Raw genomic sequence first — 14180 nt, forward strand, 5'->3', positions numbered from 1 at the left:
AGACCTTGCAAAGGACCGTTTTCAGCCTATGTCTTCCCTGGTGGTCAAGAGGAACTTGAATGACTTTCTGGTCTTTTTATTCTATGGCATCAACCTATGTGTCTCTCGAGAAAAACACCACGTTGGTGTTCATGACTACAGCCTTGTTAATATAATTTGAAAGTACAAAGTATGGTGTCTCGAGGTTTGTTCCTTCTCAAGATTGCTTTGGCAATTTGGGGTCTTTTCTGGTTCTATACAAAATTCGTTTTTTTTTTTTTATTTCTGTGCAAAACGTCCTTGGAGTTTTTATGGGGATTGCATTGAATTTACAGAGTGCTTTGGGTAGTGTGGACATTTTAGCATTATATTTATTGTGGAGATCCCTGGATTTAGGAATTACCTGGAGGCTGTGTGTGAGGCCTAAGGGTTTATCTAAGATGACCTCCATCTCTGTGCTTAAAAATGTGGATGGATTATGATGATTCAAATGAAAGAAGAGATACTAGTTTTGGCAATAAGGTAAAGAATGTGGATATGTGTATTTTTTCTTTTTTTATACAATGATGTATTCTTTTTTTTTTTAATTTTTTTTTAACGTTTATTTATTTTTGAGACAGAGAGAGACAGAGCATGAATGGGGGAGGGTCAGAGAGAGGGAGACACAGAATCTGAAACAGGCTCCAGGCTCTGAGCTGTCAGCACAGAGCCCGACGCGGGGCTCGAACCCACGGACCGTGAGATCATGACCTGAGCCGAAGTCGGACGCTTAACCGACTGAGCCACCCAGGCGCCCCAATGATGTATTCTTTTAAAATCAAAAACCTTTCCTGGGCACCAGCTAAATACCGGTAGGCTGCAGACAGTGCTGAAAGGACAAACAAACTGTCAAGGTCGTGGAACATGTTGGTTTTTCATGTGACTCACTATGACAGACAAGGAGGAGATGTTTCATGGGAGGTATTCAATGGGAAGCATTAAATATTTATATGACCAGACACATGGTTCTATTTTAACTGAAAGTTGATGACTAGAATTGTGCATGTGTGTGTAACTCTATCTCATGTTTTATTTATAAGTAGTTTGTGTTATATATATACATATGTGTGTGTGTGTGTGTGTGTGTGTGTGTGTGTGTGATATAAATCCCAGGAGATATATCCTAGATGTATTGCAATGAACAGTGCAGAGATGGATTAGATAAACCACTGGGGAAAATAATTCTATGAATATTTTCAGTATGAGTAGAATCTCCTGTGACACAGAGAAGGACTGGAGAGGGATGTGGTGTGAGTAATTATAATACATTGTACACTGAGAAAGGAGGGCTTAGACCACCAGGAACTTCTGGGCCATGGGACTGAGTTCTGTCGGGTAGTAAGCTATGTCGGGAAAATATCTTTTTGGGTATTTTCCTGCTGGCCTGCCTCACAGCCCTGTCCTCTCAGTGCCAGTGTGAACAGGCCACCGCTGACCCCGGTCCTGGTCACCCAGCTGCTCTGACAACACACAGCATCCCTAAAGGACACTCTGACTTTTGCAGGCAGATATTTGAGCTTTCAGTGCCCAAGGAAGGAGCATGAGCGCATCCTCTCCTGGGTGCTTGGGATGGAGACATTAATTTTCTTCAGGTCCCTAACAGCGTCCAGGCTGCTCATCATAGGCTTAGTTTACAGTGTTTATATTCCTGGACATATTAGTGTTCCCTGACATTGGGTTTGCTTGCTGCAGGGGCCTGGCATCACTACCAGTCTCCAATCTGAATTTGTTTTAAAGTTTATTTTTTTTTAAACATAGAGAGACAGAAAGACAGAGACAGAGAGAGAGAGCAGGGAGTTACAGAGAGATAGCAGGAGACACAGAATCAGAAGCAGGCTGCAGGCTCTGATTCCGTGGCACAGAGCCCAAGGCAGAGCTTCGGCTCATGAACCACGAGATCATGCCCTGAGCCAAAGTCCTAAACTTAACCGACTGAGCCACCCAGGCACCCCTACCAGTCTCCAATCAAAACCAATTTCAAGGCCTCATATTTCCTAGGTTCACTCCCGGTTCATATGTGATAAAAAGTCCATGGGGGTTATCCTTGAAATTTGAATTCTTTTTGCTCTTGTTGCTGTATTATGAGAATCTCCTGTTATATCCCACCACCTCCATGGTACAGGTTCTGGGGCATTTGAAGTCTCTGTTTGTCAAAAGACTACCTGCTCTCAGCAGAGAAGTATCCACTGTACTAAATTCCCAGTCTGGATTTGACCAGGCCTTTATACTTAGTCTGGAATTTAATTTTCTTCTCTGGTATACTCATGACCCGTTTGCCTCTCTATTGTCCAGTTTTGTAAGTGTTCTCAGGATGAACATTGATATAAACCATTATACAGTACAAGGGAATCTATCTTCTTAGAAATTTGTTCTCTGCTCATCCATTAAAGGGCATTCAGGGAAGAGAACCCCATTCACATTCAACCCTATTATTTTGTTTGGTAAATGTTCCATGGGTTAACAGTGAAAAGACAACAAAATGTCTGGATTTTTTCCAGTAATACCAGGGTTCTCTTGACAAGGTCAGATGGGTTCATAGGCTATTTTCTCTAAAATATGAGATTCCTTTCAGCATCATTCCAGACCGAGTCAGAGGGAAAACAAAGACAGAGAAAGCCTAGAACACATGCAGTTACACTCTACTGGTCTCACCCTGGTAATTACATCTGCAACAGTCTCATTTCCAAATAAGGTCTCATCCTGAAATATGGGAGTTTTTAGAACTTTTAATCACATGAATTGTTGGAGACACAGTTCAACGCGTAACAATTAATATCCACAGTTTATTCAGATTTTCTTACTTTTTACCTAATGTCCTTTTTCTGTAGTAAGATCCAGTTAAGATTCTTTGAGACATTGAGTTGTGTATTGTCCTTAAGCTTCTCTTACTGTGACACTTCTTCAGACTGTCCCTCTTGCTGGTGCCTTTGTGCATACTTACTGAGTGGGAGTTATGCGTGACGTCATCCAAGCCAAGGGTTTATACCTGTTCCCTGAAATCTCTGCACGGGAATGTGTCTCATGTGATTCCATATATTTATACCATCAGTGAACAATATGGACGGCAAACATATGTGTAGACACTGAGTTACAACCCAGTCCTTTTATGTTCCTGTGGTTGAAATCTTTCCAGTTTTGCCTCCTGGGGGCCCTTTTGGTTGGCTCGTGAGCTCTTAGACACACCCTGTCCTTGTGTGTGTGCTCACACGGGTATGTGTGGTGGTTGTGCGCTGATTTGCTTGCGTTTGTTTGGGAGACAATGACAGACAATGACAGAGTGCCATTTAAGTACCATTAGTATCATATACAATAATTCTGTGGCTCAGAATGTTTTACTCTGTTCACGTGATTAATTATTTTTCAGCAATTAGCACCCCCGTGACCTACAGATGTTTGCAGAGTTTTGCTTCTTCCAATGTTGGATATAATTATGAAATTATTTATAAAAGTGGCACCTCCTTGGTGACCTCTTAGTTGGTTCTTGGTTTGGGTGATTATATTTAAACCTAGAATAAATATCCATGTGCCAAGTTTAGGTTCCTTTCAGGCTTTAGTGATTAGGAATCAGTTGTTATAAACATTGAAGTGCAGGGTTTTACCTATGGACAAAGGTTTTGAAACTTATCTTCAAAATTTTATACTTTTGAATTGGCATTTTTTTCACAAATATTAGATAATAAGAAGAAACTAGCCACTGCCATGGAGATAATAGTCCTAGAGGCAGATAAGGCTAACTTATTCTTCAGGCACCACATGGGTAGACCTCAGAGGAAAAACAAAAATGCTTCATTTATTTTAATATCAGAAGGAAAAATTTATATGATCTGGCCTAGAAGTAAAATACCTCAGCTGATAAAACAAGAGATTTCTCTTTCATGAAGACTCTTTGTGTCGCAAGGGTTTTCTGAGAGTGACTTTGAGGACAGAAAGGACAGGAGGAACCTCACTCACGGGAGGTGCCCTTGCATGGAACTGCGCCCAAATCATCAGCCATAGAATGAGCAGAATCACAGGCTAAGCTGAGGAGGAAACTGCTGATGTGCTTCCCTCTTTACAGATGAGTAACTAGTTTTTTGTCTCACTTCCCCACAGGCCTAGAGCATTGTGTGAGCTTTTACACTATTGTCCCACGATGAGCAGTAATAATCAGCCTCGTCTTCGGCCTGGAGCCCAGTGATGGTCAGGGTGCCTGTGCTGCCAGACTTGGAGCCGGAGAATCGATCAGGGACCCCGGAGGGTCGGTTGCTATTATCATAGATGATGGTTTTGGGGCCCATTCCCGGGATTTGTTGGTACCAACCCACGTAACTACCAACTCCAGTGCAGGAGATAGTGACCCTCTGGCCCAGGGCCCCAGACACTGAGGATGGTTGATTCAGTCCTGACTGAGCCCAAATCCCTGGAAAGAGAAACAACAGAGAGGATATTTCTGGGATCTAGAGGGAAGAAGAGGAATCAGGCCCACACTTGTGCTTCCAAGACCCCTTCCCGTGTCCCCACATCAAGTCACCTGTGCAGTGAGCAAGGAGGGTGAGGAGGAGAGGGGACCAGGCCATGGCGGAGGTCAGCACTTCTGTTGCCTCACAGCTGAGCAGAGCCTCCCTTCACCTCTCCCTTCACCTCTTGATCTGTTGAGAGGGGGAGGGCCCAACCATGCAAATGCGACCCCCCTGTTTTCTGACTCCTCACTGACTTCTTTAAGTGCCTCTGTCTGAGGATGTCAGGGGATGGGCAGGGTAGGGGCAACTTCAGGGCAGGGGTGGGGAGGTCACAGATGTGAGGCCTGAGCAGAGGGCACAGGCAGTGGCAGGTGGCAATTCACAGCTCTGATCTAGTGACCCCTCAGAAACAGGCCTTGAGTGCCCCCTCGCGTCCAGACACAGACATGCCATTGTATGAGGTGAGCAGAGCCCATCAGAGACCACTTCTGCCTCCCCAGTACTCTAGCCACTCTCCTCTGCCTAAGCATTAGACCAGGTCTCCCAACGTGGCCCCCCATCACCTCAGGGCAGACTCTCTGTTCTACTCAGACTCCTGGGGGTAAGCCTGTCCATGGCTGCCTTGACTGTTCATGGATCAGGCCTGAAGAGTTGTCTCTACACACATTCCTCTAACAGTAAATGTGTACCAATAGAGGAAGGAGTTAACTGGATACAACAGCGGAAACAGGGCCCCAGGCACCCGTGCCAATGCAGGAAGCAGCAGAGAGCAGAGGGCAGCTCCCATGGGGAACTTTGGCAGATGGGACCTGACCCTGATGAGATTATTCTTTACATGTGCTTCTTTTTAAAAATTTTTTTTTAACGTTTTATTTATTTTCGAGACAGAGAGAAACAGAGCATGAACGGGGGAGGGGCAGAGAGAGAGGGAGACACAGAATCAGAAGCAGGCTCCAGGCTCTGAGCCATCAGCCCAGAGCCCGATGCGGGGCTCGAACCCACGGACCGCGAGATCGTGACCTGAGCTGAAGTCGGCCGCTTACCGACTGAGCCACCCAGGCGCCCCAATGTGCTTCTTACCCAGATAGAGTGTGTTGATCACACTCTATCCTGGCATCTATGTCAATGTGATCATTGTCAGACGTCTGAGTCATTCCAGTTTTCTCTCCCAAAGTGCATCAGGAAATAGCAGTGAGATCCTAAGGATCCCATTTGGGGCATCTTCTCTAGGATTCATGTATAGTCTTTCTGAAACCCTTCCCAAATCCATGGTAGCTCTGTTCTGGAGACATTGCAAAGGACCATTTTCAGCTTATGTCTTCCCTGGTGGTCAAGAGGAACTTGAATGACTTTCTGGTCTTTTCATTCTATGGCATCAGCCTATGTGTCTCTCGAGAACAATACCACATTTGTGTTTATGACTACAGCTTTGTAATATAATTTGAAAGTGCGAAGTATGGTGTCTCGAGGTTTGTTCCTTCTCAAGATTGCTTTGGCAATTTGGGGTCTTTTCTGGTTCTATACAAAATTCGGTTTTTTTTTTTATTTCTGTGCAAAACGTCCTTGGAGTTTTTATGGGGATTGCATTGAATTTACAGAGTGCTTTGGGTAGTGTGGACATTTTAGCATTATATTTATTGTGGAGATCCCTGGATTTAAGAATTACCTGGAGGCTGTGTGTGAGGCCTAAGGGTTTATCTAAGATGACCTCCATCTCTGTGCTTAAAAATGTGGATGGATTATGATGATTCAAATGAAAGAAGAGATACTAGTTTTGGCAATAAGGTAAAGAATGTGGATATGTGTATTTTTTTTTTTTATTCACTGATGTATTCTTTTTAATTCAAAAACCTTTCCTGGGCACCAGTTAAGTACCGGTAGGCTGCAGACACTCAGTGCTCAAAGGACAAACAAAACTGTCAAGGTCGTGGAGCCTGTTGGGTTTTCATTTGACTCACTATGACAGACAAGGAGGAGATGTTTCATGGGAGGTATTCAATTGGAAGCATTATATATTTATAGGACTAGAGCACACGGTTCTATTAACCGAGAGTCGATGACTAGAAGTGTGTGTGTATAACTGTATCTTACGTATTATTTATACGTAGTTTGTGTTTTATATATATATATGTATGTATATATATGTATATATATGTACACATATATATGTGTGTGTGTGTGTATATATATATATATATATATGATATAAATCCCAGGAGATATATCCTAGATGTATTGTCATGAACAGTGCAGAGATGGATTAGATAAACCACTGGGGAAAATAACTGTGTGAATATTTACAGTAGGAGTAGAACCTTGTGTGACACAGAGAAGGACTAGAAAGGGATCTGGTGTGAGTAATTATAATACATTGCACACTGAGAGAGGAGGGTTTAGAGCACCAGGATCTTCTGGGTCATGGGATGAGCTCTGTCCTTAAAATTCCCAAGCTTCCGCAGGTTCCCAAATGGGCAATCCCGTCTGGATGGGGGCCCCATCTGGTGCAGGTGACCCAGTCACCTCCAGTGTCTCTCCTCACTGCTGGGTCTCCCTGGCTGCATCTAGGGATGACTGTGGTGTTGACCATCACCTATGAGTGCTCTTGGGAAAAGGCAACGTGAGAGGCACATGCCCCTTGTTTCTAATTACAGTATGTCTTGAGGAATCTCATGTGCATTTTTGTTAACGGACCCTGCCCCATGAAGTGTGAGGATGGGGGCAGGTGCAGAGGATTATGGGGACTGGCTTGCCTGGGTGGGAAGTGACCTGACATGAGAAAGAGATGGGATGTCTCCTCAGGCCTTCCTGATACAGCCTGTGGAGTGGTGAGCCTGCCCTCTGCCCTTCTTATCCCTCAGTGCAGGACACAACTTGCCTGAGGGGGTCACTCACCTGACATCCCAACAACACAACTATCTAAGTGGTGGGGGGGCACAGAGTGATTCATGCTGAGGAAGCCAGAGCTCTGAAATAAGGACTGAGGTGTGGTGATGCCTGCCACACAGGAGGTCTCACTTGGGGGATCAGAAGCCCCCGCCCCTGTGTAGGGATGGGTGGGGTGCCAGGCAGGCTCAAGTCCAGAGGGTCCCTCTCTTTGCTCAACTCCAGTTCCTTCTCCCAGTCCTAAGTGAGTCTGAACTCTGAGACAGCAGGGGGCACTGGAGGTCTGTCCCTGTGCATTGGGGGAGGTGCAGGGATGGCTGAGGGGTGTCTCAGCTGGGCACCCAGTCCTGGAACCCTGCCTTGTACCCTCTGCTCTATGCTCACCGGGGTCCACGATTGGCTCCCCAGCCCACCCCACACTCAGCTGTCACCATATGCAGTGAGTAGGTTTCGGGACCCAGGAGGGGAGTGATTTGCATGAAGGATTCCTCTCTGCTCTCCAAAGTAGGGAGGGGATGAGAGAGGCTTTGTGCAGTTCTCTCACTGGTGGGCTCAGTCAGGGGCACAGCCTGGGCTGTCTCCACCTTGACCTGGACCCCTCTCCTCCTCACCCCCTTCGTTCTCCGCTTAGGTGACTGGCTGTGGAAAGCAAGGCGAGTGATTATGGGCTGGGGTGTGCTGGCCTCCTTCTTCCCCTCTTTTGAAGAACAGGCGGAAGGCATTCCCTCAGGACCTGCCTGTCCGTGTCTCCACTGCTCTGTTGCAGGGTCCTGGGCACAGTGTGCCCCGACACAGGAGGCCTCCCTGTCATGGTTTCAGGGGCAGAAGGTGACCCTCACCTGTACGGGAATTAGCAACAGTGTTGGAGCAAATTATGTGGGCTGCATCCAAGAGATTTCTCTCAGCGTTACTACAACTGTGGTGCTCAGAAGAAATGGGCCCTCGGAGATCTCAGCTCGGTTCTCTGGCTCCCACTCTGGGAACAAGGCCTCTAGGACCTTCTCAGGCCTGCAGCCTGAGGATGAGCCATATTGTTAGTGCTCAACATAGGGCAGAAGCATCAGTTCTGACATACTGCTGCAGGCCCATGGGGACCTGAGACAGAAAGCTGTCTCTGTCACCCCCAGGACTGCCGGTGAGAAACAGACAGGGAGGCCTTGGAGACCCTGGAGGGTCTGAGGGTCTGACTCTGAGCACAGAGGAAATTTAAAGGGTCAGTGACAGTAGTTGCCTCTCATTTGTTTTTTCTTCCTTTCTTGTCTTTCTTTCTTTCTTTCTTTCTTTTCTTCTCTCTCTTTCTCTCTCTATCTCTCTCCCTTTCCTCTTTCCTTCTTTCCTCCCTTCCTTTCTTCCTTGGATAAAGAGCTTTATTTGGATTAAATGAGAGCTGGTGAAAGAGAAGGGCCCAAGACTCCAGTGAGATTAGGTTCCAAAAGGGCAGGCAGAGCTTATCAACCCAATGGACTCCACCTCCCAGCAGCCTTCCAGTTAGTAGGCTCAATAAAGGCCTGCTGGGAAATGTATTTGCCAGTAAATCACCAACGTTTGCCAACCATCACTACAATGGTAGAGTTTCTCTTTTCCATAATTAAATCTCCACAACACCTCCCATGACACCACAAATATTACAAAAAATGTTTTAAAAAATCACATCTGACACCTCTTCTACTCGTCTTCAGTATTTAGCTCCGAAGTCTCATCATCTGCCAAAAATAGTTCTACTAAACTCATCGGCTCGGTCAGAAGAGAAGGAGGAGGAGGAGGAGGTGGAGGAGGAATGCTTACCATGCTTGTTGTATTTGTATATCTATAAGACCTTTCCTCATTTTCTTCCATGTCTTCTTTTCCATCTGTTTTCCATGCCAGGTGCCAAGGGATTCACAGGAGGAATGCCAGGACAGATGTTGGGTAGGGAGTAGGTAGGGACCTAGGGGTTGGCCTCCCGGATGCCCTGGTTATGGTGCAGGATGGGGGTGCACTGGGGAGAAAGCTGGATTCCCCCGGGGAGCTGCTGCACGAGATGGAGAGGGGCCTGGAGGGCAGGCAGGGTGGTCAGGGGTGAATGGCAGGATGGGCACCTTCAGGGTACCTGACGTCAGTAGATCTGGATTTGGACCTGGCTGCTTGGCATTGGGATTCCACATGTTCAGGTGTTTCCTCCAGCCTTTACACACACCACCACCCGGGCTTAACTCACCCTGCCTCTCACCTCAAGTTCTTTTTCCTAAAAATAAAACAAATCTAGTAAGATAATTTGCATGTCACCGAGTTCACTCATTTCAAGTATACAACCCAGCAGTCTGTAGTATATTTACGGAGTTGTGCAAACATCATCATGGTCGAATCGACAACATTTCCATCACCTGCAGAAAAAGCGCTGACCCACTAGCAGTCACGCCATTGCTCCTCTCTGCACTCACCCCTTCGTCACCACCGGTTCCTTCCTGTCTGCAGTGACTTCCCTCTTGCGCACATTTCACAGGTGCTGAATCACAGAACAGGTGCCACTGTAAGCACTTCATTCGCTGGCGATAAGAATGTGTGCATTGTTGCGGGAACATCAACACCACCATCTGTAAATACATGGATTGCTTCACTTGGTTGCTTGTCACCCTTGTGCAGCGACCATGCCGATCTATCTGTATGGTTCCAGTTTTAATGGCATCGGCTGTCACAACAGTAATCACTTACTTTTCCTTAGTGGTTTATACAATAATTAAGGATATCATTCTTTTTCAGTTTTTATCTTCCAATATCAATTCACCCCTTCCATGATTTATGTTCTATATTTGTACATACTTCTTTTTGTTCAACAATTTAGCCAGTAGTTGCTTTATTCTGTTATGAAAAATAATACTGTGTGTTAATGAGACTGTTTTTCTGGTTTTGGTCTCATGCATTTTTGCCTTACCCTTGGAGAGGATGCAGGCTGTGTCTCCTTTCCCTGGTTCCTATTCCCTCGTGCCTGGCGGATGCCAAATGTTCTTGCCCCTCATTTCCCCTGACTGAGGTGTTTCCAGAGTCCCTTCCTGACTTTCTCACCCCCTGTGCCCACAGCTCTGCAACTGAGACCTCCCGTCTCCCCCTTGCTCTTCCTGGATGCATGCCCCGTGGTCAGGGCTCAAGTCTCCCCACATGCTGGCCTGTGTCTTCACATTCAAGGGACTTTCTCCTCTCATGCTGGTTCAGGCCACTAGTCGCCTTCCCCTTCTGTCTCCTACAGATGTTTCTGGAACTCACTTTTCTTCCCACTGATGCTCCTGACTTGTAGTGTGCGCACGGGAGTGAAGCCGCCAGGGTTTCCAGTCTGAGCGCTTATTTCTTTGCTGATTTTCACTTCCGGGTTGTGCGAAGTTGCAACTTGGTCCATCTCATGCTTTACGGAAGGTGTGAATTTTGTCTAGTTTCCTCTGTCTTCTTAATTGTTGGTGTGTTTTCAACAGCTGTCATGGGTATTTCCAATTTCTTTGTTGGATATTACCTGAGCACCAGAATTTTCCATATTTTTAATATAAAAAATAATTACAAAAGAATACCTCCTAAAATGGTTGATGCAGATGTAAAAAATAAATTATTTTATTTCATACTTTATCTAATATCTAACATTGACATAAAAGGAAAAGTTATCAGAGCTAAGTGCTACGACCAATACACTTCATATTTCTCTTCAACTTCTTACGAATACAAAAAGAATGTAACTAAAAACAGAAGTAAAGTGTAATAAGAAAGAATCAGGTTTTTATTTGAGAAATGAAATATGTTATATAAAAGGCTCAGGGCATTTAAATTTAAAAATATTTTACTGAAAAAAACAATTCAGTAAAATCATCAGAAGTATGTAAAATAAAGCGTATTATTTTAATAAAATTTTAAATAAGAGTTTTACTTTTTTAAATCCCTCATTTTTTTTTTACTCATGTCTTTAATTATTTAAGCAATTACTGTTTACATTTGGACTTCTTTTAAGTTAATTCTTCTGTTCTCTTTTTTATGTGTACTATTTTTTTTTCTATATTCATTTAGTGTTTCATAAGTTAAAAATAATGAAAATCGTCCTAATAAGATTACCAAAAAAAGTAAAAGTGCTGAGTAAACATGTTGAGATGTGTGCAATTTGTATTTTAAAGGAAATTGTAAAATTCCTTGAAGTATATGAAAGCACATTTGAAAAAACTGGCGAATGTTTACTTTTGTCTTCAATAAGAAACTAACCATAAACATGTTAACCTTTTTAGCTGGTGATCTCATTTCTATCTTCTACGTTTTAGTTTGGAGTCTGGATAGAAGATACTTTCTAACTTCAAGGAAGTTGAGGGCAAGCTGACTATGTATTGAAGATGGGGCAAGACATAACAATGGATTACAGAAAAGAATGTGAGAAATGAAAGGTCATGGAGTGTCTGAACTAGGGACACCCCGGAGGGAGTTTCATAAATCCATGGTGGGAGCCGTCAGCATGGCCGTGTGCACCTGCAGCCACAGTCAGCTGGCAGATTGAGGGGGAGAAGAAGCATCCTGGTGGATGCCATGGGCGTGGGGAGGGGGCTGGTGAGGTGAGGAGACTCATCCTTGGTGGGTGATGAGGGATGGAGCACGGTGATAATGGTGACCCATGACTTGATGTAAGTGAGGAGGGACAAGGGGTATAAGGAAGTGAAGAAATCAGCAGGGAAAGGGAAAGAGAAAATGCAGTTTCTTCCTATTCCAAAAACCCTCCCACTCACCTTCACCCTGGACAGGAGGGGGTGCTATCTCTCCCACCCTGCCTCCTGCCTGGTCACCTTGACACCTTGGTTGTCATAATTGTCACAAAAAATTGGTTGTGATAAAAGGTGATCTATTAAAAACTAGATGACAGCAGGGCTCCCTCAGCCTCTCAGGAGGTGTGATTCTCTTCCAGAGACTTCCTGCAAACTTCAGAATATAGAATCATTTTTCTTATGCCCCAGAATCTGTTTCCCAAGAACTATCTGGACAGTAGATCCCCAGAGAAACATTCTCCTCTTGTCGCTTATGTTCCAGGCTTTAGTCTTTTCCACTGAAAGTCATCACAGTGGACACCTGGGGACACAGGGGACTGTGGGATGGCTGTGGTGTGGGGGCAGGAGGGCTCTCCTGGAACAAGGCCAATGACCAAGCATCCCAGGTTGAGTCTCTGTCCCCACGGGCAGCACAGTCCCCAACCGTCTCTGGGCTCCAATCTGCAGCTGATACTGTTTGGTACATTGATTCTGGGAAAGCAGTCTCAGTGCTGCTCTCACAAGGCCAAGGCCCATAAGAATGTGACATATAATCTCCCTCTGCTCTCAGGGCTGGGCTGTCACTCCCTTAGTGACACCCTCAGGCAGGGAGGGGGAACCTTTACAGTGAACTTTTTTATTCCAGTCCAGAACTACAAGGCTTGTGACCTCAGGGACACAGTCCCCCTTATCTCCACCTCTCTACCACTCATATGTGAGTTCTTTGATGGGAACTTCCCGGTCCAGGTGACCTTGGTAATATCATCCTGTGCAAAGTGTCTGGTAATGTTTTTGACTTATTTGCTATTCAGGTTGTTTGTTTTCCTGTACTTTGTTTGTTTGAAAAGTTCATTGTATGGTTCCTTCCTTCCTTCCTTCCTTCCTTCCTTTTTTCCTTCCTTCCTTCCTTCCTTCCCCCCTCCCTTCCTTCCTTCCTCCCTCCCTTCTTCCCTACTTCCTTCCATCCTTTTTTCTTTCCTTCCTTTCTCATACACATTTATTTGTGTATTTATTTTGTACTGCTCAAATGTACAGAAGTTTGACAATTGATCTGAAATAAATTCTGTTTCTGGTTTATTGGTTTTCACTATTAGATTTTATTTTTGTCATTACTCTGGAGAAATGGTACACATCTTCTCTTATAGTATAGACACTGAGTATCAGATTTCCCAGTCAGTCAGCTCATACTACATATGAGTCATGGGCCGGGTGCTCTCCATCTGCTACAATGCTCCTGAACCCTCTGTGGTCTTCTCTCGTAGTCATTGCCTTTGAAGTTGGCCAAATATGCCAGTGCTTCTAATAACTTGGGGAAAAGGAAAGAAACTTTGCTCTGGAGCGACTACCAGCGTTGGTAGAAAAAGTCCTTGTGAGGATCCCATCTGGAGGCTTGAGGAACACATTCCCTGAGCCCACACGTGCTGGAAACCAGATGCCAAACAGGAGATTTTGTTCAGATACAAGGGATTAAGGACAGAACCAAGGTGTTCGGGTCTCATTCCTCACGTCTACTTGTCACCTCTACAGATATTCCACATAATCTGGCAGTGAGTTGGCTTCTGGCAGGTGCCTTGGGTGATTAACAATCTAGGATTATCTAAAAACCGACATTCAGCATGTAATTACCCAGACTGACCTATAAGTTCACCCATCATTACAGCTGGCATGGGTCTCCCTTACAGATTCTCTTACATGTTACTGTTGTGCCAAACGTGTTGCAGCTGTTGTTTTGTGAGGGTCTCCTGAGAGGTTCCCTCAATCCCAGGGGACAGCCCCTGGCCTCTCCCATCGGTCTGTACATGAAAACACAATGCTGGTGGGGAAAGTATTTTCTGCCCTTGCACCCTACTCTGGGTTTTCATGTACTTATTGGTATTTTCTTGGCAGTTCATAGTTTTCTTCTGATGCAGTGATGTATCTATTACCTTTAAGCCTATTTTAAAATTGCTCTGCACATTAGGACCGATATAAAAAGAACACTGTATATAAATAAGGTGTATCAATGGACCCTTGCCTTTATTACAGATTCTTCTTCCACTGCTGGATAAGGACCCCCATGGCCTGTTATCTCCAACAACCTGGACCCTGATTCACTGTACTG

General features: G+C 44.9%; 1 protein-coding gene, 1 pseudogene and 1 gene segment (V, D, J or C); all 3 read right to left on the bottom strand.

Moving 5' to 3' along the window:
• LOC125148931 (immunoglobulin lambda variable 5-37-like) overlaps positions 1-14180 on the bottom strand; it is a 1027427-nt gene that overhangs the window by 865728 nt on the left and 147519 nt on the right.
• The window catches only part of LOC125148935 (immunoglobulin lambda-1 light chain-like), an 899300-nt gene that overhangs the window by 841577 nt on the left and 43543 nt on the right, over positions 1-14180 (bottom strand). The window lies entirely within an intron of this gene.
• Positions 9918-10014, bottom strand: LOC125149724 (uncharacterized; annotated as a pseudogene).

Source organism: Prionailurus viverrinus, chromosome D3, assembly GCF_022837055.1.
Source record: "Prionailurus viverrinus isolate Anna chromosome D3, UM_Priviv_1.0, whole genome shotgun sequence".
Classification (NCBI taxonomy): Eukaryota; Metazoa; Chordata; class Mammalia; order Carnivora; family Felidae; genus Prionailurus; species Prionailurus viverrinus.